At 44.7% G+C, this 23662-nt stretch overlaps 1 protein-coding gene across 1 annotated transcript in view; it reads left to right on the top strand.

Annotated features, from left to right (window-relative positions):
* The first annotated feature begins 1252 nt into the window (after positions 1–1252).
* The window catches only part of POMGNT2 (protein O-linked mannose N-acetylglucosaminyltransferase 2 (beta 1,4-)), a 41618-nt gene continuing 19208 nt past the window's right edge, over positions 1253–23662 (top strand). Inside the window, exon 1 of the mRNA XM_083404970.1 lies at positions 1253–1519. The gene's annotated coding sequence lies outside the window, so the exon portion shown is untranslated. The remainder of the gene's footprint in view (positions 1520–23662) is intronic.

Raw genomic sequence — 23662 nt, 5'->3', positions numbered from 1 at the left:
AGGGTAGATCAACGTGTCAGTGTCCACTTATTCCCAGCATAAATATGACATATTGGCAAAAGTCGGAAATTGAAAGATAACTATAGCATGTACACGAAAATCGATTTCAGATTTGAAATCAGCATTGAAAGAACATATAAGAACAGTTGAAAAAAATCTAATGCAACAGAAAATGAAAAAAAAAAATTGTTCCCCAGTGATCCACTGAAAAATGGAGCCCTTGCCTCCGGAACTTTCTTTGGCAACGGTTCTAATACTGTTCTTTTTCCACTCGGCAATCTATCACTGGTCAGCAGCAGATGCGAGACATTCTGAACTTTGCCTGGTGGAGCTATTCTGAGCAACTCGCCGATCGCACCTGCAGGAGGGAGATCACATTCACAAGGGAAATAGCCGTGGAAGAAATCCTGCTAACGACCAGATCACAGGATTCCTTCCCAGTCACCCTTTTAGAGGGGTGCAAATGATTTGTGGCAGTGTTTTGTTGCTGCGGTGGTTCCAAAGGATATCTGTGGGGCTAGGAGATCGTCGTATTCTGAAGCGAAGGAGCTGACCAATGTTCGTCCACAGCCCAGATATGCAACAAAATCACATGCCTGTTTACTGAGAGGCAAGCCCCAGACAGGAGGGCCAACTTGGCCCCGCAACCGTGGGTGCCCAGGGTGCCATGCAGCATGCATGGCCCTGGCACAGTGGCGTAGCGTGGGTTGTCAGCACCCGGGGCAAGGCAAGTAATTTAACAGCACCGGATTGCCATTACAGTGGTACCTTGGGTTGCATACGCTTCAGGTTACATACTCTTCAGGTTACAGACTCTGCTAACCCAGAAACAGTGCTTCAGGTTAAGTACTTTGCTGCAGGATGAGAACAGAAATCGTGCTCCGGCGGCGCGGCGGCAGCAGGAAGCCCCATTAGCTAAAGTGGTGCTTCAGGTTAAGAACAGTTTCAGGTTAAGAAAGGACCTCCGGAAGGAATTAAGTACTTAACCCGAGGTACCACTGTACCATAGCTGTCAAGTGTCTCTTATTTGAAGGGACAGTCCCTTATTCCAGCACCATGTCCCGCTGCTGTCCCTTATTAATGGATGTCCCTTAAATGGCCCTTAAATGATGTCCCTTAAATTTCAAAGGAAGCAGCTCCTCTCCCTCCCTCCCTGCCGGCCAGGGAGGAGGGAGGCTCCAACTGTGTTGCTTGTCTGAGTTGCTCACCCAATAAGAAGTCTAAGAACGACTGGGGGCTGGATCTTGCATGCTTTGTGTGTGGCTAGTTAATGCAAGCTGAGGGGGTTTTTGAATGCTGGACGCCATTTTGTTGCACGTGCTGCTGCAAACTTTGCAGTGCAAAGCCAGGCCGGGGAGCCATCTTAAGTTGAGGCTACATAGGCGTTGTGGTGCATGTGATTCAGATTCTATTCAGTTGAACCTCTGGTTACAAAGTTGGTTGGACAGTGTGCTCGAAGCAACCAGCATGAGTTTGACCAGACTGCAGGAGGACAGGAAGACTGGAGTGCCTGGAACAGGTGAGGATGCAGGTCCCTTATTTTCAAGGCTGCTGGTCCCTTATTTTCAAATCTGTAAGTTGACAGCTATGCAGTGTATTTAGAATTAAAAAATGCTTCATGGACCCAAAAGCAGGCCTAGCTGGGCTCGATGTTTTCACCTGCAGTGCTGTTCTGGTGGAGGCAGCAAGACGATAAAGCCATGCCTTGCAGTAACTCTGGAATAAATCTTCCTAACCTGACAGCTCATAATACTAATAAATACAGGGAGAGTTTATTTCTCCCTCTGTCCAGGGAGAAAATGACTGCATGGGAGTCCGCTCTGGCTACTCAAGCGCTTTATAGATGATTACCAAGTCAATCCCTTCGGTGTCGTGTGCCAAGTGTACCATCTTAATAATTAGAAAAAGGCCCACATAGTCATTAAAAAAATAAAAATCATTGGTAATAACCATTATTCCACCCCTCTTGCTGTTTGTGTAGACTGCCTGCCTTCCTTTCTCACTGTTTCTTTAATTTACATCCCCCAACATGCCTCTGGTGAAAATAGGGACGTCCGATTCCACACCCTCCAACATTTCTCTGATGAAAACAGAGACTCCCCCTCCAACATTTCTCTGATGGAAACAGAGACTCCCCCTCCAACATTTCTCTGATGGAAATACAGTCGTACCTTGGTTTTTGAACAGCTTAGTTCTCAAACGTTTTGGCTCCTGAACGCCGCAAATCCGGAGGTGACTGTTCCGGTTTGCGAACTATTTTTGGAAGCCGCACGTCCGACACGGGTTCTGCGGCTTCCGATTGGCTGCAGGAACTTTACCTGCTATAGATGGAAAGAAGCAATAATAATAATAACAATTTATTATTTGTACCCTGCCCATCTGGCTGGGTTTCCCCAGCCACTCTGGCCGGCTTCCACAGAGACCAAAAATACACTAAAATGTCCCACATTAAAAACTTCCCTGAACAGGGCTGCCTTAAGATGTCTTCTGAATGTCAGGTAGTTGTTTATCTCTTTGACATCTGATGGGAGGGCGTTCCAAGGGCGGGCGCCACTACCGAGAAGGCCCTCTGCCTAGTTCCCTGTAGCTTTGCTTCTCGCAATGAGGGAACCGCCAGAAGGCCCTCGGCGCTGGACCTCAGCCTCCGGGCAAAACGATGGGGGTGGAGACACTCCTTTGGGTATACTGGGCCAAGGCCGTTTAGGGCTTTAAAGGCCAGCAGCAACACTTTGAATTGTGCTCAGAAACGTACTGGGAGCCAATGTAGGTCTTTCAAGACCGGTGTTATGTGGTCTCAGTGGCTGCCCCCAGTCACCAGTCTAGCTGCCGCATTCTGGATTTGTTGTAGTTTCCAGGTCATCTTCAAAGGTAGCCCCACGTAGAGCGCATTGCAGTAGTCCAAGCGGGAGATAACTAGAGCATGCACCACTCTGGTGAGACAGTCCGCGGGCAGGTAGTGTCTCAGCCTGCGTACCAGGTGGAGCTGGTAGACAGCCACCCTGGACACAGAATTGACCTGTGCCTCCATGGACAGCTGTGAGTCCAAAATGACTCCCAGGCTGCGCACCTGGTCCTTCAAATAACTCCGGGTGGGTTGTTACAACAATTCAGCTCTCTTCTCCCCAGCCCAGTATGTTTCGCAAGGCCTGCAGTCGCAACATCCTCCCCGCTTTTTGAATCATAGCATATGACCAAATCTCTTGGGTCTTTTCCTGTGTCTTTAGCTATGACTTAAAGTGAGTGGAATCTGGTCTGTTAAGACAGTGGCTGATGCCAAACGTATTGGTAGATTGGATCATGCTGGCCTCTGATAACCAGAGAGGTCATCTTGGAGGAATACTTTTTTTTAAAAAAAAGGAGGAACAAAACACTCTGAGTCTTGCGTCTACTGAATATTTAACCTATGAACAACTTCTCCGAATGTGATGCTTCACGCTGAACAAACTCGTTGTTTTGTCCTGCTTTTATTTGCACTGTGACACAACATCTCTGCTATTTGTCTTCGCCAAGCACTCGTAAGGGCAGGTTATTAAAATGAGTCAACCTGGAATCTGACAGCTCTCACACTGGAATTCACTAGGTCAGGGCAGGACAGAGGAGGACGCTAGCAACAGGGGATTAAAATATTTGCTAACTTTAAAGAGATTCCTTTTATGCAATGCACACAATTTATCAGAGAACACCACCCATGACAGGCCCAGAGGTCAGATAACATAAACAAAGAGTTTTATTGGTGTTAGTTTTTGGGCAAACCTTTGCAATGGCTCACCCTGAATGGTTAACCAACTGGTTGGCCAAGGTGGGGGGCTGAACAGTACAAACTCCAGGAAGAATTGGAGATGGAGATGGAATGCTTGAAGAGCAACAGGACTGGCAAAAAGAGCTGTGGTCCCATTCCATATATTTTACTGTCCCAACGTGAACTTGCAAGAAACAGTTCTGCAAAAAATTCCAGCTAGAATCAGAGCAAAGATGGCTGTGGAGAACATCAATAGGCGGGTGCCCATGATGTTTTGTTTTGTTTTTAAAATAATATTTATTAGAAATTTAATAGTTACAGAAAAAAGGGGGGAAAGTTTAACAAACAATACATCTAAAATAAAAACAAAAACAAAAACAATACATCAAAACAACAGGAAAAACAAAAACATTAAAAAACACATCCAATATTTCCATATCTTTACCTTTCATTTACTTGTTTCCTCGACCTCCTCGCACCTCCCTTTTTTGTATTCTAGTTCAATTAGCTATTTCAGCAAATCCTTTCCATCTTTCTCAATTTTTTGTTCTATAATTTATCTTAACACAATCTAACTTTAAATTTTCCACTTTGGCCCATTAACAATCAATTTCTACTTAATTCTTTATAATATTTCTGCTAAAACCATATAACTTCATTCCAGCATTCTTCTAACATTCATTAATTTTGCAGTATTTCTGTAAATATACTTTAAATTTTTTCCAATCTTCTTCCACCGACTCTTCTCCCTGGTCTCGGATTCTGCCGGTCATTTCCGCCAATTCCATGTAGTCCATCAGCTTCATCTGCCAGGCTGGTGACCATGATGTATCGCCAACACACCTTTCCTCATCCACTTTTTATTGCTAATCGATTTTATAAAATAATTCAAGAAATGTGTGTGTGTGTGTGAGAGAGAGAGAGAGTGAGAGAGAGAGATACTGACAATAGCTGAGGCAGTGTTCAACTTTCAGGGATCACACACCACTGTGTAGGGACCCATGAAGTTGAACTGAAAGTGCTTCTCTTTATCTTCTCTTCATTTCTTGACAAATGTGACTCAGGGTACTTCCAGACTGCCCCTATTTCCTTTCATTCATATATACCGTATATTCTGTTTTACAATTTCAAATACTCATTTTACATCCTTGAGATATCAATGACTTCCCTTCTTCTCTTTCCATGGTTCATTTTATATATCATAAATCCCTGCTTATTTTACAAAAACTAAACCATTCAGTTTTCCATTATTGCATCCATCGAAACTTATTTACACTGCTGAATTTATCTGAATGCCGCCAGCGTTTTCAGCCATGTATTTCCTGTATATTCAATAAACGTTTTCCAGTCTTCTCTAAACGTACTTTCTTCTTTGATCTCTTATTCTATATGTTAAGTCTGTGAGTTGTGCATATTTTGTTAACTTAAGTTGCCATTCTTCTTTGGTTGGGACGAGCGAGGTCCCAACGACAGACCACCCCTATCTTTGATCTGTTCCATATTATTATTGTTATTATTATTATTATTATTAAATCTTGGTCAAGACAAAGGGGTGTGATTAACTTGACCGGGAGAACAGGAACATGTACACACTCACCTTTTGTTTTACTTAATGGGTAGGAGGTGGAGGTCTAGGGAGGGATGGGGGCAAACCTGATTGCTCAGGTTTCTGCCAGGAGACCCCTTCCAGATTATGACACAGCTGTGATGTATATATGATGTATGTGTGATGCTTCACTAAGGGTGTTGTGGGTAAAAAGGGAAACTTGAAATATACTCGGAGTCGAGAGTGGATTTCATGCTCTTTATTCAGCTCATAGTGGTGAGGAGGAATGGAAGTTCCCCCAGAATGTCGGCTTTATATACATTATTTACACAATGGGCCCCATGTGATTGACTATTTCTGGGATTCACCCATAGGCCAATCAGGTTGTGGATTCACTTCCACCTGGAGCTGGATTGGGTGGCTCCTGTGGACAAATCAAACTGCTGCATTCTGAACCCTATTGTTCTAGGACCAATCAGACTGCTGCCTTTTGGATCCTATTCAACTCAGTACATAACAGGAGCCATCCTATGTTCTGGGCTTCTTCCTGCTTCTTCCATGTGATGGTTGGAAGCTTTGTTGCAACAATAAAGATCAGGCCTACAGGCTGCTGTTTTGCTCCTATATTCTTGGCTAGTGTCTTTGTTTGGCAATCCAAGTGAGCCTGGAAGATTTCCCTATAACAGCTGCAAGGAGCGCATTGATCATGGTGTGCGGATCTCAGCATATCATGAAAACTCCAAGCCAATCTGAACACTGGTTTGTGAAATATCCATGAAACACAATTCTCTGAGATGGCTATTTCCTTGCAGTAGGAATAGAAACGAGACAGCAGTGATGTGAAATATCTGACTCTCCAAATATGGTTGGATTCCAGTTGTGGTTCGAGGACCCGATCCACCCAAAGAGGAATGAATACACAAGGACACATGATATAAGGTTAATGGGCAAGAAAAGGCCACAACTTTATTGATTACAGCAAGTGAAAAGGTATTGGTTTAGGCATTGGATTACGTCAGCTGACTCCACCCCCTCAGAGAGGGGTGAGTCTGAAACGAAGGGGGTTTATTCACCAGTAGGTGGAGCCTGTTGATGCTAATCCAACTATAGGCTCTCCCCTGATGTCACCGAGGGTCGTGCCATGGCCTCCCGCCAAGCAGGCATCGGACAGAATACACGACCGCCAGATTCCTTTAACGGAATACCCAAAAATTGAAGGCATAGGCGATGGCCACACCTAGTCCTTCGACACACCACAACACATTATTCCAATGCCTAACCTACCCACCAATACCACGAAAGTTGTGACGATTGCTACGAGGTAGGCGAAAAAAACCAACAAGCCTAATGCCAAATGGAAAAATTCCTACCAGGCCCCCCGGACAACCAGGGCAACCAACCTAAGGTCCATAGCAAGGCCAAGGAAAAAACCAAGACCCTGAGCTCAAAGGGAGTGGAGGGTGGGTGACTCGCGACGGGATGACGAAGAGTGAGGCAGAGGAGGGGCTGGCGCCGCAGTATTTAGGCTGCTGAACACGCCCACTCGGAGGCACATGGTTGGGGGCCTGCCGGTGGGCGTGGGCGCCAGCCAGGTGAGCGGGAGGCAGGGGGCTAACGCCCCCTGCTAGAGGCGGGGCTCGGGTTCCCGCCCACAACCACTCCCCTCTCTTCCAGGAGGAGAGTCTCTAGCATCACACTGACCATTGGACGTGCTGCCACATGGTCCTGATGCAAGTTGTAGTCCAACAATATATGGGGGACCTCAGTTTCCCCGTCTTGCCGGATAGGAACCTTCGTCCAGGTTTCTTAAAAACCTGTTGCTCTGAAGGACGTACTTTGTACGGTAAAGGGCTCTTCCAACGTATTTTGAATGCATGATAGGAAAAACATAATCATTGCCTGTCAGAGATGCCAGCTTCATGTCAGTGATCAATCTGAGAGTACTATTTGCTGTGATGCTGTCAGATTTCTCTCAATCTGTCTGAAGTTTTGCTCCCCCTCCCATACATTAAGATGCTTAAAGGGGCACAGGATCTGTAGGAATATTTTCAGAATTCTTCCGTCCAGTTAACCTGCGAGAGGAAGCGCAAATTGTTCTTATCAATGACTAGCTGAGCAAACACTTACCGTTAACAACCCCCCCCCCAAAAAAAAATTTCAAAAGCAATTGCTCTCCTTTACATGCTATTATAGGGATGCGGGTGGCGCTGTGGGTTAAACCACAAAACCTAGGACGGAATTCACTTTTGGATAGTCATGCACAGAATTGCACCACTGAGCAGGTAAAAGTCAAGCGGCAAAACTTGAAATGTAAAGTATTGCACTTGGGCAAAAAAAATGAGAGGCACAAATACAAGATGGGTGACACCTGGCTTGAGAGCAGTACATGTGAAAAGGATCTAGGAGTCTTGGTTGACCACAAACTTAACATGAGCCAACAGTGTGACGCGGCAGCTAAAAAAGCCAATGCAATTCTGGGCTGCATCAATAGGAGTATAGCATCTAGATCAAGGGAAGTTATAATGCCACTGTATTCTGCTCTGGTCAGACCTCACCTGGAGTACTGTGTCCAGTTCTGGGCACCACAGTTCAAGAAGGACACTGACAAACTAGAACGTGTACAGAGGAGGGCAACCAAAATGGTCAAAGGCCTGGAAACAATGCCTTATGAGGATCGGCTAAGGGAGCTGGGCATGTTTAGCCTGGAGAAGAGGAGGTTAAGGGGTGATATGATAGCCATGTTCAAATATATAAAAGGATGTCACATAGAGGAGGGAGAAAGGTTGTTTTCTGCTGCTCCAGAGAAGCGGACACGGAGCAATGGATACAAACTACAAGAAAGAAGATTCCACCTAAACATTAGGAAGAACTTCCTGACAGTAAGAGCTGTTCGACAGTGGAATTTGCTGCCAAGGAGTGTGGTGGAGTCTCCTTCTTTGGAGGTCTTTAAGCAGAGGCTTGACAACCATATGTCAGGAGTGCTCTGATGGTGTTTCCTGCTTGGCAGGGGGTTGGACTCGATGGCCCTTGTGGTCTCTTCCAACTCTATGATTCTATGAAAACTCTCAAGAGTGAAAAGCTTTGGATTAAAACCGAAGCCGTTCAGAAAACGGGGTGAAATTATCTACCTAAGAACTTGGCAGAATAGTCCTTTAAAAAAAAAAAAAAAATTATTCAAAATTGAAACAAAACATATTATCCAGAAACATATCACCCCCCCATTTTTCCTCCCTCCCCCTCCCTCCCCCAAAGAACCACCCCCACCCCCCGACTTCCCTCAGTTCCAGTCTTTGGTTTCTCTAAAAATACTGTTTTCTGCAAGTTGTACACAGTTGTATAGATCCTCAAGTTATACACAGTTGTATAGATCCTCAAACTATTTAGCTGATTATTATCAATAAAAAGTTTGTGAATGTTTATTCAAAGCCAGCCAAGGAGTCCAGTTCGCTTTGTTGCGTCTTCAAATACTTTGTAAAGGGTTCCCATTCATCCTTAAAGTCACAGTTATCCTTGTCCCGTAGCTTGTATGTCAGTTTTGCCAGTTCTGCATAGTCCATCAATTTTTCTTGCCATGATTCTTTAGTTGGGGTTTCTTCAGTCTTCCATCCTTGTGCTATTAAAACTCTTGCGGCCGTTGTTGCATACATGAAGATGTTTTTCAGCTTTTTTGGCAGATCTTTCCCTACAATCCCTAATAAAAATGCTTCAAGTTTTTTAGCAAATGTTAAATGGAACATTTTCTTCAATTCGTTGTATATCATTTCCCAATGTTTTTTAATTACCTTACAATCCCACCACATATGATAAAATGTCCCCTCCTTTGCCTTACACTTCCAACATATATTTGAACTAGTTTTGTACATTTCCCCTAACTGCACTGGTGTTGTGTACCATCTGTACATCATCTTCATGTAATTCTGGCAGAATAGTCTTTATTAAGGGACTAAGGGTGGCGCTGCGGGTAAAAGCCTCAGCGTCTAGGGCTTGCCGATCGAAAGGTCGGCGGTTCGAATCCCCGCGGCAGGGTGCGCTCCCGTTGCTCGGTCCCAGCGCCTGCCAACCTAGCAGTTCGAAAGCACACTCGGGTGCAAGTAGATAAATAGGGACCGCTTACTAGCGGGAAGGTAAAGGGCGTTTCCGTGTGCGGCTCTGGCTCGCCAGAGCAGCGATGTCACGCTGGCCACGTCACCCGGAAGTGTCTGCAGACAGCGCTGGCCCTTGGCCTCTTTGAGTGAGATGGGCGCACAACCCTAGAGTCTGTCAAGACTGGCCCGTACGGGCAGGGGTACCTTTACCTTTACCTTTAAGCTGACGGTCCTATATGCACTGACTTGGAAGTAGAGTCCCTATTGAAAACAATGAGATGAAGGCCAAATGGCAAGTTTTCGGATCAGAGTGGGCTCCCGCGTGCTTTGGGGCCTGAGTGAAAAAGAGGTGATATTTTGCTTATCACCATGCACACGGCCCCTTTCACCGTTCCGTCACTTTTCCTGGCAAGGCTGAATCCTATCGGGATTTTCAGTACGATGGGAAATCAGAGAGAGGTTCCTTTCTTAGGAAGTGCGACTGTCCGTCATATGCGCATCGATTTTTCCATTGACTTTTGCTGGAGCTTAGATATTGAACAGCCATCTGTTGTGTGTGTGTGTGTGTGTGTTTAAAAAATATCCACTCTGACCGCAGAAATATAGGAAGACATCATGCAAACATGATCAATGATGACAAATCGGATGCAGTTTGGGCCCATGCTAATGGTCTAGCTTGATGCTTAATGAGAGACCGAGAGAGCACCTATTAGCATCCCTTGACTTTCCTCACACACACAGTGTTTCCACGCCACCCCCACCCGAAGCTTTTATTCCTGGCTTTGTCCCTTCATATCTTTATGGTGCATCAATTTTTCCATTGCTCTGATTATGTAATGCTGGATCAAGTAATCTCCGGAGGCCATCAGTTATGTTTCCGAAATGGCCAGGGGGCATATCACTTTCCGGATGATGCAAAGAGCTCTCTGCCCCTCCTCTCACCCCACCCCCCAGCAGCGACCTCACCCCCACTCGGTGGCATCTCACAGCTGGGGAATAAAGGATTTGGTTCTAACGTCAATTTCAGACTGCAGATCAACAGCTGACCAAACAAGATCGGTATGAAAACAGCAGCTTTTAAGCATTCTTAGCTATTTATTCCCCAGGCTGGGATGGGCAGCGCAGCTCACCCAAGAACAGGTCATTAAACCCACGTTTGGTGTGAAAACATTGTGTTATGTTTTCCAGTGCAGATCTACTCTTAGGGGAGCCTGATCAAGAGTAGACCTTTCTTCCTTCCTCCTCCCTCCCTCCCTTTGATTAAATTCAGGGATGGGGAACTTCCTTCCTTTAAATTCAGGGATGGTGAAATATACTCGGAGTCCTGTAGGGATTCCATGCTCTTTATTGCAGCTTGTAAAACAGTGATTTAATTGCCCCCGAAACCCCAGGCTTTTATATACATTATTTACACAATGAGTCCCATCTGATTGGCTGATTCTGCTTCCCTCCTGGAGCCTGATTGGTCTTTTCCTGCAGGCCAATCAGTTGTTACATTCTACGATCCTACCAGCCTAATAGTCTGATTCACTTCCTCCTGGAACCTGATTGGTCTTTTCCTGCAAGCCAATCAGTTGTTGCATTCTAGGATCCTCCTTGCCTATTGGTCTAGGATCCAAGCTTAGTACATAAGAGATGGGGGACTTCCTTCCTTTCTTCTTTCCTTCCTTTAAATTCAGGGATGGGGAACTTTGGGTGCATAGCGCAGAGGAGGACTTGGATTAGTGACTGTGGACCATTTCTTGGACTAACAGGAAGGACAAAATCGCCCTGGCAAATATTCCCACCACCATGTCAGACCAGGGCTCAGCTCCTGTTTATACTTCCTCGGTGTAAGCCTGCCTAGCGGAATGAAGGCTTTGGTTTTATTCCATGCCCTTTTAAGGCCAAACCTCATTGACTAAATTGTAACCGGGTCAAGCTCTTTAGAGGCTGCCATTTAATAGAAATGAATTTCTTACAGCTGGGTAATGAGTTCTTTGTACAAGCAAAGCTTTCCTCAAAATTACCTCCTGATTCTTTTTTGCGTGTGTGGTTATTTATTTATTTATAAAAAAAATGAACAAATAGGAAAGGCAGCTCTCTGTTCCTTTGAATAACTAGGACATTTTGGCAGTGGTGGATAACGATTTAATTAATGACTCACATTCATAAGGGTTGATCCTGATTAACAACTTTGCTTCAGTTACTCTCGCTCTGCTCCTAAATAGCACTATTAAGCTAAAGAGCTCGGGAATATTTTTGTGTGTGGTGAAAATAAACTAAATACTGCCCTCTGTCAGAATCTGTGTGGAACTGTTCAGGTGACTATTTCCCCTTAAATTTATAATAAGGCCTTCAAAGCTGGTTGATGAGTGATATTTTTTTCACTCTTTCATCAACAAGGATTTTAATGGACATTGATCTGATCTCAGCACAGAAAGCAAACCATTGTAAGGCAACAATCTTAGATTATCGTTCTCAAACGCAAAAGGAAATGTTTTTGCACAAATTTAAATGTCTTAAATTTCAAACAAATGCTGTCACCCATTCTTTTGGGTCAAGGGCTTGTTCAGTTGATATAGTTGCCAAGTCAACCAGTCTCTTTTGCAACATTATGGAGCGCAGTGTCGTTTTTCTAGGAAAAAAGAGGTGCTGAAACTTACCATGAACATCTCCCTTGTATAATAATAATAATAATAATAATAATAATAATAATTAATAATTTATACCCTACCCATGTAGCTGGGGAAACCTGAGCGGTTCCCAACAGAATATTAAAAACACTAAAAACTTCCCTAAACATATCTGTAATGTTTATATAATGTTTATTTCGGAACAGTTCTGGCTGAAAAAAGCCCTGCCACTCCCAATGGCTTCAGGTAGATATTAAATAGCACCAGAGATAAGACTGACCCCTACAGCACCCCATAATGTAGAACCTCCTATTCCCTTCACTGAGCTTTTCTCTGCACCCTTAACAAACTACAGTTCCCAGGATTCTTTGCAGTTTACCTCTCACACCACCAGCCCCCTGGTCCTGGTTTTCTGCCTCAGCCAGCTAGGCAGACTCAAGGCCAAGCTACACATTACACTAAAGACAGAAAATGGTTTCACTATGCAGGGTGGCCTGGGGTCCTGGACTGGATCATGGCCCTGTCTGGATCAGGCCCTATCCCAGTTTGTGGCCAGATATCTCCCTCTTCTTCCTCCCACCTTCACTTCTGTGTCCAGGGCAGCTGTCTACCAGCTCCATCTGCTATGCCGGCTGAGACCCTACCTGCCCATCGACTGTCTCGCCAGAGCGGTGCATGCTCTGGTTATCTCCCACTTGGACTACTGCAATGCGCTTTATGTGGGGCTACCTTTGAAGGTGACCCAGAAACTGCAACTAATCCAGAATGCGGCAGCTAGACTGGTGACTGGAAGTGGCCACCGAGACCATATAACACTGGTCCTGAAAGACCTACATTGGGTCCCAGTATGTTTCCGAGCACAGTTCAAAGTGTTGGTGCTGACCTTTAAAGCCCTAAATGGCCTTGGCCCAGTATACCTGAAGGAGCGTCTCCACCCCCATCATTCAGCCCAGACACTGAGGTCCATCTCTGAGGGTCTTCTGGCAGCTCTCTCACTGTGAGAAGTGAGGTTACAGGGAACCAGGCAGAGGGCCTTGTCGGTGGTGGCGCCCACCCTGTGGAACGCCCTCCCATCAGATATCAAGGAATAAACAACTATCTGACTTTCAGAAGACATCTGAATGCAGGGAAGTTTTTAATGTTTTATGTTTTGTCATGTTTTTGGTGTTCTGTTGGGAGCCGCCCAGATAGGCAGGGTATAGATCTATTATTATTATTGTTGTTGTTGTTGTTGTTGTTGTTATTATTATTTTATTACTCTGGCTGCAGTTTAGAGCATCTTCAGAGCACAAACAGGAGTGATGTGGACATTCAGCAGAATAGCAGCCCAGCGATGGAGATAAATCCAGTTTGGGGTTCCCTTTAGCTGCTTTTCCTTCAAAATAAACACAGCCATCTTAAGCATGCTTAAAAAAACAAAAACAAACCATGGTTAACGCAGTGCTTGACCCTGAGCTTTCATGAGTCAAGGATATTCTCTTGATTTCACTTCTAGCTTAAATACTGTCAGCTAGAGATGGATGAATCTGCCACTTTTGGTTTCTCTCCGTCACTCACTCTTACAGTTGCAAGTTTGGTTCTCCACATTTCTGCATCAGGGCAATTCATCAGCATTCCAGTGGAAATTTACTTCCAGAAATATTTTTATACTGCTAGATCAGAGATAGATAAATAATATGCTGCTTACAGCAGTGAAAGCATAAAACCATACATTAAACCAGTTTTAAAAATGATCCAAAAGTGTTTTCAGCTGTACACAATTATTTCCCATATATTCAATAAACGTTTTACAATCTTCTCTAAATGTACGTTCTTCTTGTTCTCTTATTCTATATGTTAAGTCTGTGAGTTGTGCATATTCTGTCAGCTTAAGTTGCCATTCTTCTTTGGTTGGGACCTCGCTTGTTTTCCAATTTTGGGGCTAACGAAACACAGGCTGCAGTCGTGGCATACATAAATAACCTTTTTTGACACCTGGGAATTTCAGTCTGAATTATCCCCAACAGAAAGGACTCTGGGTTGTTTTTTTTTTTACTTCTTCCTCCTCATTCAGTCAATGAACACAGCTAATAACACCAGGAACTATTCATTTCCCTTCCATTGACTCTGTCACTACTGCAAATCGCTGGTTCTTTACTTGTGGCCTCTGACTTCACATTTAGCATCATCACAAGCGTGACTCGTACTAATAGCTAATGACTTCCTCTCTCCTTGCTTATTTCTCCTAGCCATTTAAAGGATACGGGCTCATAGCTATTATCATTTGACCACCTCATCTCCTGTGTGTTTGCTGCCATGCAGAACAAAACTGAAGATACTCTTATCTCTCTCTCTCTTTCTCTCTCTCTCTCTCTCTGTGTGTGTGTGTGTGTTCCACTTTTCCTTCCCTTCCCTTGAGAAACGAAACTAGTCCTAGGCAAAGAAACACCACCCCATCCCAAAACTGGAAAAATAATTCAATTTATTCTGGACCCAGTTTAGAAACCAATCAACCCCTATTTGAGTCCATATTCTGTTGGATCTGCACCCCTTTTGCATAGGCACCATACCTTTTGGACCTGACCCTAGCCCCACCAGGATGCAGACCCCTTATGGGGGTTAGGTTCCCATCCCAAAATGCAACAGAGGCTCTTGCTTTATTGGGGGTAATAACTTCTTATTTTCTTCTTTGGTGACCACTCGTAGCCAAGTAAGATTGTCTTCCATGAACATGGTTTTAACAGTGAGTCCTTAAGTGACTGTGGAGGCCAATTCTGGATCCACACGTCCTTCCACAGAGGGGACATAGGTTTCCTGGCAGGAGTTGATCAGGGTGAGGGTTTGCCAAATGTGCCTTCTGCTTAGCTCGTTTCTTCCTTTCGTCCTGAGTTCAAGCATCTTCAAAGTCCACAACACCTTTGGTAAAGGCTATTCTCCAATTGGAGCACTCGCAGGCCAGTGTTTCCCAGTTGTTGGTGTTTATACTACATTTTTTAAGATTTGCCTTGAGAGATTCTTTGAGCCTCTTTTGTTGATCACTGGCATTATACTTTCCATTTTTAAGTTCGGAACAGAGTAGTTGCTTTAGAAGACGATCGTCTGGCATCTGAACAACATGACCGGTCCAACAAAGTTGATGTTGAAGAATCACTGCTTTGACACTGATTATCTTTGCTCCTTCCAGTACACTGGCATTAGTTCGCCTGTCTTCCCAAGTGATGTGTAAATTTTTTGGGAGACACCGTTGATGGAATCTTTTGAGGAGTTGGAGATGGTATTCATAAGTGGTCCACATTTCACAAGCATACAGTGGGGTTGGTAGTACAAGAGCTTTGTAAACAAGCATTTTGGTTTCCCTGCAAATGTCCCGGTCCTCAAATACTCTGGACTTCAATTGGGAGAAAGCTGCACTTGCAGAGTTCAGGCGATGCTGGATTTTGGCATCAATGTAGAAAGATAACTGCCTAGGTTGGAAAAGTGATACACTTTCCAACATTACACCATTGAGTTGGATTTGTGGTGCTGCAGAGGGCTTGCTTTGTGCTTGTTGGCACAGCACTTTGGTTTTTGGGACGTTGAGCGATAGGCCAAGCTATTTGTAAGCTTCTGCGAAGATATTTAGGATGGTTTGGAGGTCATCCTCTGAGCTTGCACACACTATGTTGTCTTCAGCATACTGAAGCTCTATGATGGAAGTTACTCGACAGGAAGCACAAAGTCCACATGTCAAGGTTCCATCCATAACTGAATGGAAGCTAGAAGCTGTCCCAACAAGTTGACATACCCTTTCCCACCAAGCATTTAAATATGAGGTGGGGAAGGCTCACCCATGGGACTCTTTTGCCCTACGAGTCTGCTATGCACTCACACACATGTTCCACTGTGATGGGTGCATCTGATCCTATCTACAAAGGCAGTACCTGGTTCGTGGTGACAAAACTGTCTTCTGCTCTTCTGACTCCAGCTCTGATGCCTCCTCCTCCTTACTAGTTAACATCCCCTCTCTCTCCCTGGTGAGGATACTGTCCTCTGCAAAAGAGGTAGGAGAGAAAAATGGCAGTTGTCGCCCAAAACATCTGTATGATGTATGTATGTATGTATGTATGTATGCCGCCATGAGCCCGGTCTTGGCTGGGGAGGGCGGAGTGTAAATAAAAATTTATTATTATTATTATTATTATTATTATTATTATTATTGGAGCAAGTTGGTGAAGGCTGATTTTTGAGAAGGGTAAATTGACTTTTTCTTTAAAAAGCATCTTTAAAAGCAGAGACATCACCTTGCCAACAAAGGTCTGTATAGTTAAAGCTATGGTTTTCCCAGTAGTGAAGTATGGAGGTGAGAGCTGGACCATAAAGAAGGCTGATCGCCGAAGAATTGATGCTTTTGAAATATGGTGTTGGATGAGACTCTTGAGAGTCCCATGGACTGCAAGAAGATCAAACCTATCCATTCTGAAGGAAATCAGCCCTGAGTGCTTACTGGAAGGACAGATCCTGAAGCTGAGACTCCAGTACTTTAGCCACCTCATGAGAAGAGAAGACTCCCTGGAAAAGACCCTGATGTTGGGAAAGATTGAGGGCACAAGGAGAAGGGGACGACAGAGGACGAGATAGTTGGACAGTGTTCTCAAAGCTACCAGCTTGAGTTTGACCAAACTGCGGGAGTCAGTGGAAGACAGGAGTGCCTGGCGTGCTCTGGTCCATGGGGTCACAAAGAGTCGGGCACGACTAAACAGCAACAAAATTGACTTTTCACATGGATCTTGCAAAGCAGCTTTGAGGTGAAGGGAACAGGGACTGAGGCTGGTCCGTTGAATGTGGAGCCACTCCAGGGACACAATCGGGGGGGGAAAACCTTTAGCGGTTTTACTTTCAGGATATGATTGCAGAGCAAATGGTGCTGAAAGGGACGCATGAATCCTCAAACGAGTTTAATTTCTGCCATTTGGAATAAACGTGGCTAAAGAAGTAATTGATTTATTTCAATGTCCAATGAGCCACTCCAATTACAGAAAAGCAAATCGCCAGAGAAAACCAGCAGCCGTAATTAAGTGAGCACAGTAATTAAAAATGTTTCCCAAGATATCCGATACGTGACACCCCCACCAGGCGTTGTGCTGGGTTTTTTTTCTATTCCTGATTCCAAGTAAATGGCATCTCCAGTGTTGCCATGGTTACAGATGCAGGGAACAAGAAAAGCTGTGATGAGTCTCATTGCACAGTGACCTTGTGGCGCTCTGAGTATAATGGTTTAGCAAAATTTGTATTGGAAAGAGCCTAAAATGTTTTGTTTACATACAAAAATATGTGTATTGGGGAAAATGCACTGTTTTAAAGTTCTGTAGTTGTTTCTTAATTTCTGAAATAACTTGTGCTAATGTCTCAAGCACAAGGCATCAGTGACCTCTGCTCTGAAAGCCTCTATCCCATGGATAGGCAAACTAAGGCCTAGGGGCCAGTTCCGGCCCAATTGCCTTCTAAATCCGGCCCACGGACAGTCTGGGTATCAGCGTGTTTTCACATGAGTAGAATGTGTCCTTTTATTTAAAATGCAACTCTGGGTTATTTGTGGGGCATAGGAATTCGTCCATTCTCCCCCCCCCCCCAAAATATAATCTGGCCCCCCAGATTCATGATGCTTCCTAGCAGCATTCTCTCTATAAAATAATAATAATAATAATGTGTGCTGATGTTGTTCAGCTCCTTGTGAGCAGCATTTAAATCCCTGATTTACACTGGAGCTCCTCAGATGTCAGTAGGGGGCATCATTGCCTATGATCATTTCCTTATCTATTGTGTTGTGATTTCTTCCATTAATGCAAGGACATGAGAGACACTCGCTTGGAAGTTTTGGAGCTCAGTTCTCTAATCCCTATAAGCGTAATTAGGCAGGTGTGGTAAATGAAATAGTGCTCATTGACACGAAGAAGGATTTCAAAAAGCGAGGGGTGTTTAAGGTCTGGCTTACCTGCACCCTTTGAAAGAGGAAAGACTCTTTGATCCCAATGCCCTAATGTAATGAAATAAAGCTGGAATAAAGCCAAGGTCCCCATTTTCTTCTCCTTCCCCTCTTGTATCTCTTGTTTCCATATCTAGACTGTAATCTCCTTCAAGCAGAGTCCTCTGTTTTCCTTCTTTGTGGAGTCCCATGTGCATGGACATAATAATAATAATAATAATAATAATAATAATAATAATACAGTCAAACCTCAGTTGTCAAACATAATCCGTTCCAGAAGCCTATTCGGCTTTCAAAATGTTCGACAACCGAGGCACAGCTTCTGTGGATTTCGGAAATCCCAGGCTGATCTACCCCTTGAGACATGGTTCAACAATATCTGGGACGTGGCTATTTCAGAGCAATTAACTGGGCTTTAGGGACGCGGGTGGCGCTGTGGGTTAAACCACAGAGCCTAGGACTTGCCGATCAGAAGGTTGGTGGTTCGAATCCCCGCGACGGGGTGAGCTCCCGTTGCTCAGTCCCTGCTCCTGCCAACTTAGCAGTTCAAAAGCACGGCAAAGTGCAAGTAGATAAATAGGTACCGCTCCAGTGGGAAGGTAAACGGCGTTTCCGTGCGCTGCTCTGGATCACCAGCAGCGGCTTAGTCATGCTGGCCACATGACCCGGAAGCTGTACACTGGCTCCCTCGGCCAGTAAAGCGAGATGAGCGCCGCAACCCCAGAGTCGGCCACGACTGGACCTAATGGTCAGGGGTCCCTTTACCTTTACCTTTAACTGGGCTTTGAAGACTCGCAGAAGGTGTTATAAGGAGAGACACCTTTGATGAAACCTGGTTTTTTTTATATGCAAGGGATGTAGGTAGCAAATTTCTCCCACCAATTTTGCAAACATGTCTGCGGAGAGCCTTATATTGACTGTTCATGTCTTAAGATCATGCAAAACGATGCAATGATTTCAATGCTATGTTTATTCATTATTTTTCTCAGGAGACTGCATTAAATTTTATTTAATCAATTGTTTTTTTTGTAACAAAGGGCAAAAAAAATGGAAAAGGAAGTTGTTGCTAATGTCAATCATCTAGGAAGGCACTGAAGAGACTAACAGACTGCTCCTAAAATGCTCATAATCCTGCGATAGATAGTAACAGATGAGCTAAGCAGAGTAGCTAGCTTGCTAGAGTGGCTTTTGAAACATGAGCAACTGTGCGGAATCAGGAAAGTGTGAAAATCTGGTCGCTACATAAATTATCGGCAGCGCTTGTGTCAATTACAGACTGTGCTGTAAGGAGGAGATGGGGAATAATCCTGACAACGAGGCCACATTAGCATCGTGTGCATATTCAAATCCATCATCTCTGGTCTGGCTAAGGGGGAATTAACGTCAACAAGAGGAGATTATTCATTGTCATTGCTCCCAGATCTGGAAATGCTAAAATGATGATGGTTATGTGGCTTTGTTTGGATTTTTGTGGGACTACTGCCATCTGTCCCTTTGGCAAAATGAGCTTGAGGTAAATGCTGTACCCGAACTCCTCCACCTTCTCCTTGGGCCTATGCCTCAGCTGCCCCTTTAGACAGTCCTGAAATTAGCCCACAAATAGGTTTGGCTGACTCTGGACACCATTTAAGTGTCCCATTGAATACTGGAGCTCAACGACAGCAGCAAGGATGCTTCTAGCCCAGAGATGGAAGGATGACTAAGACCTTACCAGAGAAGAATGGTAGACCAAACTGATGAAGTTTGCAGAGATGTGGAAAATGACCGAGAAAATCAGAAATCAGGGAGATCAAAGTTTTAATAAAGAATGGGGGGAAATTATAGCGTATTTGGGAGACACTGTAAACAGTTGAACAGCAATAACACTGTTATGTAACAAGAACTATGGATACTTTGAGGAAAGAAAAATTGGAGAAACTTAAAATATGCATGGGGAAAGGGGGAATTAGCAATGGAACCCATGGAGGGGTGGAGGCGAAAGTTTGTATATTTATTTTTAGTTTTGAATGGAAATACAGTGGTACCTCGGGTTACAGACTTCAGGTTACAGACTCCGCTAACCCAGAAATAGTACCTCGGGTTAAGAACTTTGCTTCAGGATGAGAACAGAAATTGAGCGGCGGCAGAAGGAGGCCCCATTAGCTAAAGTGGTGCTTCAGGTTAAGAACAGTTTCAGGTTAAGAACAGACCTCCGGAACAAATTAAGTTCTTAACCCAAGGTACCACTGTAATAATTTATAAAACGAAATAAAATATATATTTTTTAAAATCACTCAGCCATGGAGAAAAAAAAAAAGAATATTGGAGCTCAACAAACCCAAACGCACTCCTGGGAAATCTAAGACCTTGATCCTGTTAAGTGGGATAGGCAAGAATAAATAGCCATCCTGCTGGGAGGAAGGATGTAGCAAAAGAAAGTAAAACAGAGTTTTTACAGCTTCCAGGAAGCCCAGCCATGGGATAGGACAAGACCAGAACCGAAGACCCTTCAGATCGTAGAATAATAGAATCTTAGAGTTGGAAGGGACCCAAGGGTCATCTAGTCCAACCCTATGAAATGAAGGAATCTCAAGTAAAGCATCCATGGCAGATGGCCACCCTACCTCTGGCTTAAAAACCACTGAGGAAGGAATCTACCACCTCCTGACTCCTGAGAGGTCTTACTGCCAGGGACGTGGGTGATGCTGTGGTCTAAACCACTGAGCCTCTTGGGCTTGCCAATTGGAAGGTGGGCGGTTCGAATTCCCACGACAGGGTGAGCTCCCATTGCTCTGTACCTGCTCCTGCCAACCTAGCAGTTTGAAAGCACACCAGTGCAAGTAGATAAATAGGTATCGCTGTGGCGGGAAGGTAAACAGTGTTCCATTGCGCCAGAGGCAGTTTAGTCCTGCTGGCCCCATGACCCAGAAAGCTGTCTGTGGACAAATGCCAGCTCCCTCGGCCTGAAAGCGAGATGAGTGCCGCAACCCCATAGTCACCTTTGACTGGACTTAACTGTCCAGGGGTCCTTTACCTTACTGTCAGAAAGCTCTTCCTGATGTTTAGTCGGAATCCCCTTTCTTGCAACTTGAAGCCATTGGTTCGAGTCTTCCTGCCCTCCAGAGCAGGAGAAAACAAGCTTGCTCCATCCTCCATGCGAAAGCCCTTGAGATATTTGAAGAGTGCTGTTGTTTTAAAAGTGAGGTAGCGCTCACTTTTAAGATCTGAATTTCAAAATGCTGCAACATGTTGTTGGACTGTAACCCCCATCAACTCTGACCATAGGACATGCTGGCCAATGAAAGGAACTGGAGTCTAAGGGCCACACATTCCTTGTCTCTGGCCTAGGTACCTTGTCAGTGCCAATCTGGGGGGTGGGAGGCAACATGGATATTGTTGTTGTTGTTTAATTGTTTAGTCGTTTCCGACTCTTCGTGACCCCATGGACCAGAGCATGCCAGGCACTCCTGTCTTCCACTGCCTCCCGCAGTTTGGTCAAACTCATGCTGGTAGCTTTGAGAACACTGTCCAACCATCTCGTCCTCTGTCGGCCCCTTCTCCCTGTGCCCTCCATCTTTTCCAACATCAGGGTCTTTTCCAGGGAGTCTTCTCATCTCATGGGGTGGACAAAGTACTGGAGCCTCAGCTTCAGGATCTGTCCTTCCAGTGAGCACTCAGGGCTGATTTCCTTCAGAATGGAGAGGTTTGATCTTCTTGCAGTCCATGGGACTCTCAAGAGTCTCCTCCAGCACCATAATTCAAAAGCGTCAATTATTCGGCAAAAGAACACGGATATACCCCCCTCTATTTCTCTAGGGTTCTGTAACGGTGAAGGACTGCTGTCAGTTTATTGCTCGTGAGAAATCATTAAAAGCGGTTGTCTGATGAAACCTAGAGCTGTTTGATCATTTCTTAGAAAAATTGCAGGAGGGGGAGAGAAAATGTCTTGTTGAACTTCAAAGACTAACACGGATGATGGTGGGGTTTTGTTGCAACGTGCTAACATACAGACATCCCCCCCCCTCCCCAGAAATGGTTAGAATACAGTGGTACATCGGGTTAAGAACTTAATTCTGAACTTAACCTGAAACTGTTCTTAACCTGAGGTACAACTTTAGCTAATGGGGCCTCCCGCTGCTGCCGAACGATTTCTATTCTCACCCTGAAGCAAAGTTCTTAACCCGAGGTACTATTTCTGGGTTAGCGGAGTCTGGAACCTGAAGCGTCTGTAACCCGAGGTACCACTGTAATTTGATAATTATCAGACCTTTCACAAAAATCCACCCAGCAATAGCTTGTCAATGGAGGAGGGCAATTTCACTATAGGGCTTCCAGCCTTATTCTGTATTAGCAGCCTAGATCCCGACATGAATATATCCTATCAAAGCACCTGTGATGTGCAGTCGGGTGGGAGAGGAGGAATGCACAGCTATTAAAAACTTAGTTTTCCCCAGATGCGCATCAACTGATCAGGGCCAAAGACTTCAGCAGTTAAAGCCTGACATTAATTTGCTGGAAGGATGCTTAACAATCGTATCACCTTGGGACGATCTCATTATGCAGACAAACACCAGCTAATATGAGACCACGACACAAGCCGTCTCTGATTGTTATTCTTATACCGTTATAGGGCAGCAGGCAGAGCTCTCTTCGATTTATTGATGATGTGCAAAATTCCTCCTTGCTATGAGGCTGACGTTGACCCACAAGATTCGCCAGGTGAAATCTGAACGTCAGGACAGAGGGATTTGGGGGTGGTCCGAATGGGGCCTGTTCCCAGCACTCAGTCAGGTTGGACACAGACCAAGGGAGCCCGCAGCTTGGGAGAGAACCTCCCTGGCGTGACCAGGGGCAAACTTTGGTCATCTTTCATTCATTCATATATATATATACAGTGGTGCCTCGCAAGACGAAAAGAATCCGTTCCGTTCCGCGAGTCTTTTCGTCTTGCGGTTTTTTCGTCTTGCGAAGCAAGCCCATTGACAGAGTAGCGCTATTAGCACTATTGACAATTTAAGGGCTAAAAACGGCTTTTTAAGGCTTGGGGGATTAGCGGTTTTGCTGCTAAAATGCTTTCAGCAGCTTAGCGCTTCAGGAAAATGGGTTTTGGAGTGAAAAAAAATTTCAAGATTTTTCGTCATTTTTTGTCTTGCGAAGCAAGCCCATAGGAAATTCGTCTTGCGAAGTGCCTCTGCAAACGGAAAACCCTTTCGTCTTGCAGGTTTTCCGTCTTGCGAGGCATTTGTCTTGCGGGGCACCACTGTGTGTATATATATATATATATATATATATATGGTTTTGGTGTCCTCGGGTGTCTTCCCGTGTAAAAGTTGGGGTGTCTAGGCGACGTTTCGACGAGGTCTCACTCGTCATCTTCAGGCTGGTGCTTTCGGCTTCTTGTTACTGGAACAGAGCAGGATCTCAGTGTTTGAGTTCCTATAAATACTGTTGAGGAGGTGTGGTGTATAGCCTCCAATGTTCTGGGCAGAGAGGAGGTTCCCAGGCAAGTGTGCCTTTTCTTCTTTTGTTCCTTAATTACTTGAGGGATATCTTGAGTGATTTCTTGAGTGATTTCCTGAATCCCACTTAGGTGGGTCATTAGGTGTGGATTAGTTGCTAAAGCCTTCGTGTCTTGAACTCTTGAACTTTGTGAAGAGTTTTTCTGAGAAGATGGCTGTACTGCACTTGGTTGTGCTCTGGCTTGGCTTCGTGTATAGGGGCGAGCTGTGGTTTTGTGGCCTGTGCCAGCCAGATCTG

The sequence above is a fragment of the Podarcis tiliguerta genome, assembly GCF_965153285.1.
Source record: "Podarcis tiliguerta genome assembly, chromosome: 12".
Lineage (NCBI taxonomy): Eukaryota > Metazoa > Chordata > Lepidosauria > Squamata > Lacertidae > Podarcis > Podarcis tiliguerta.
This window is presented reverse-complemented; position numbering and strand designations above follow the sequence as displayed.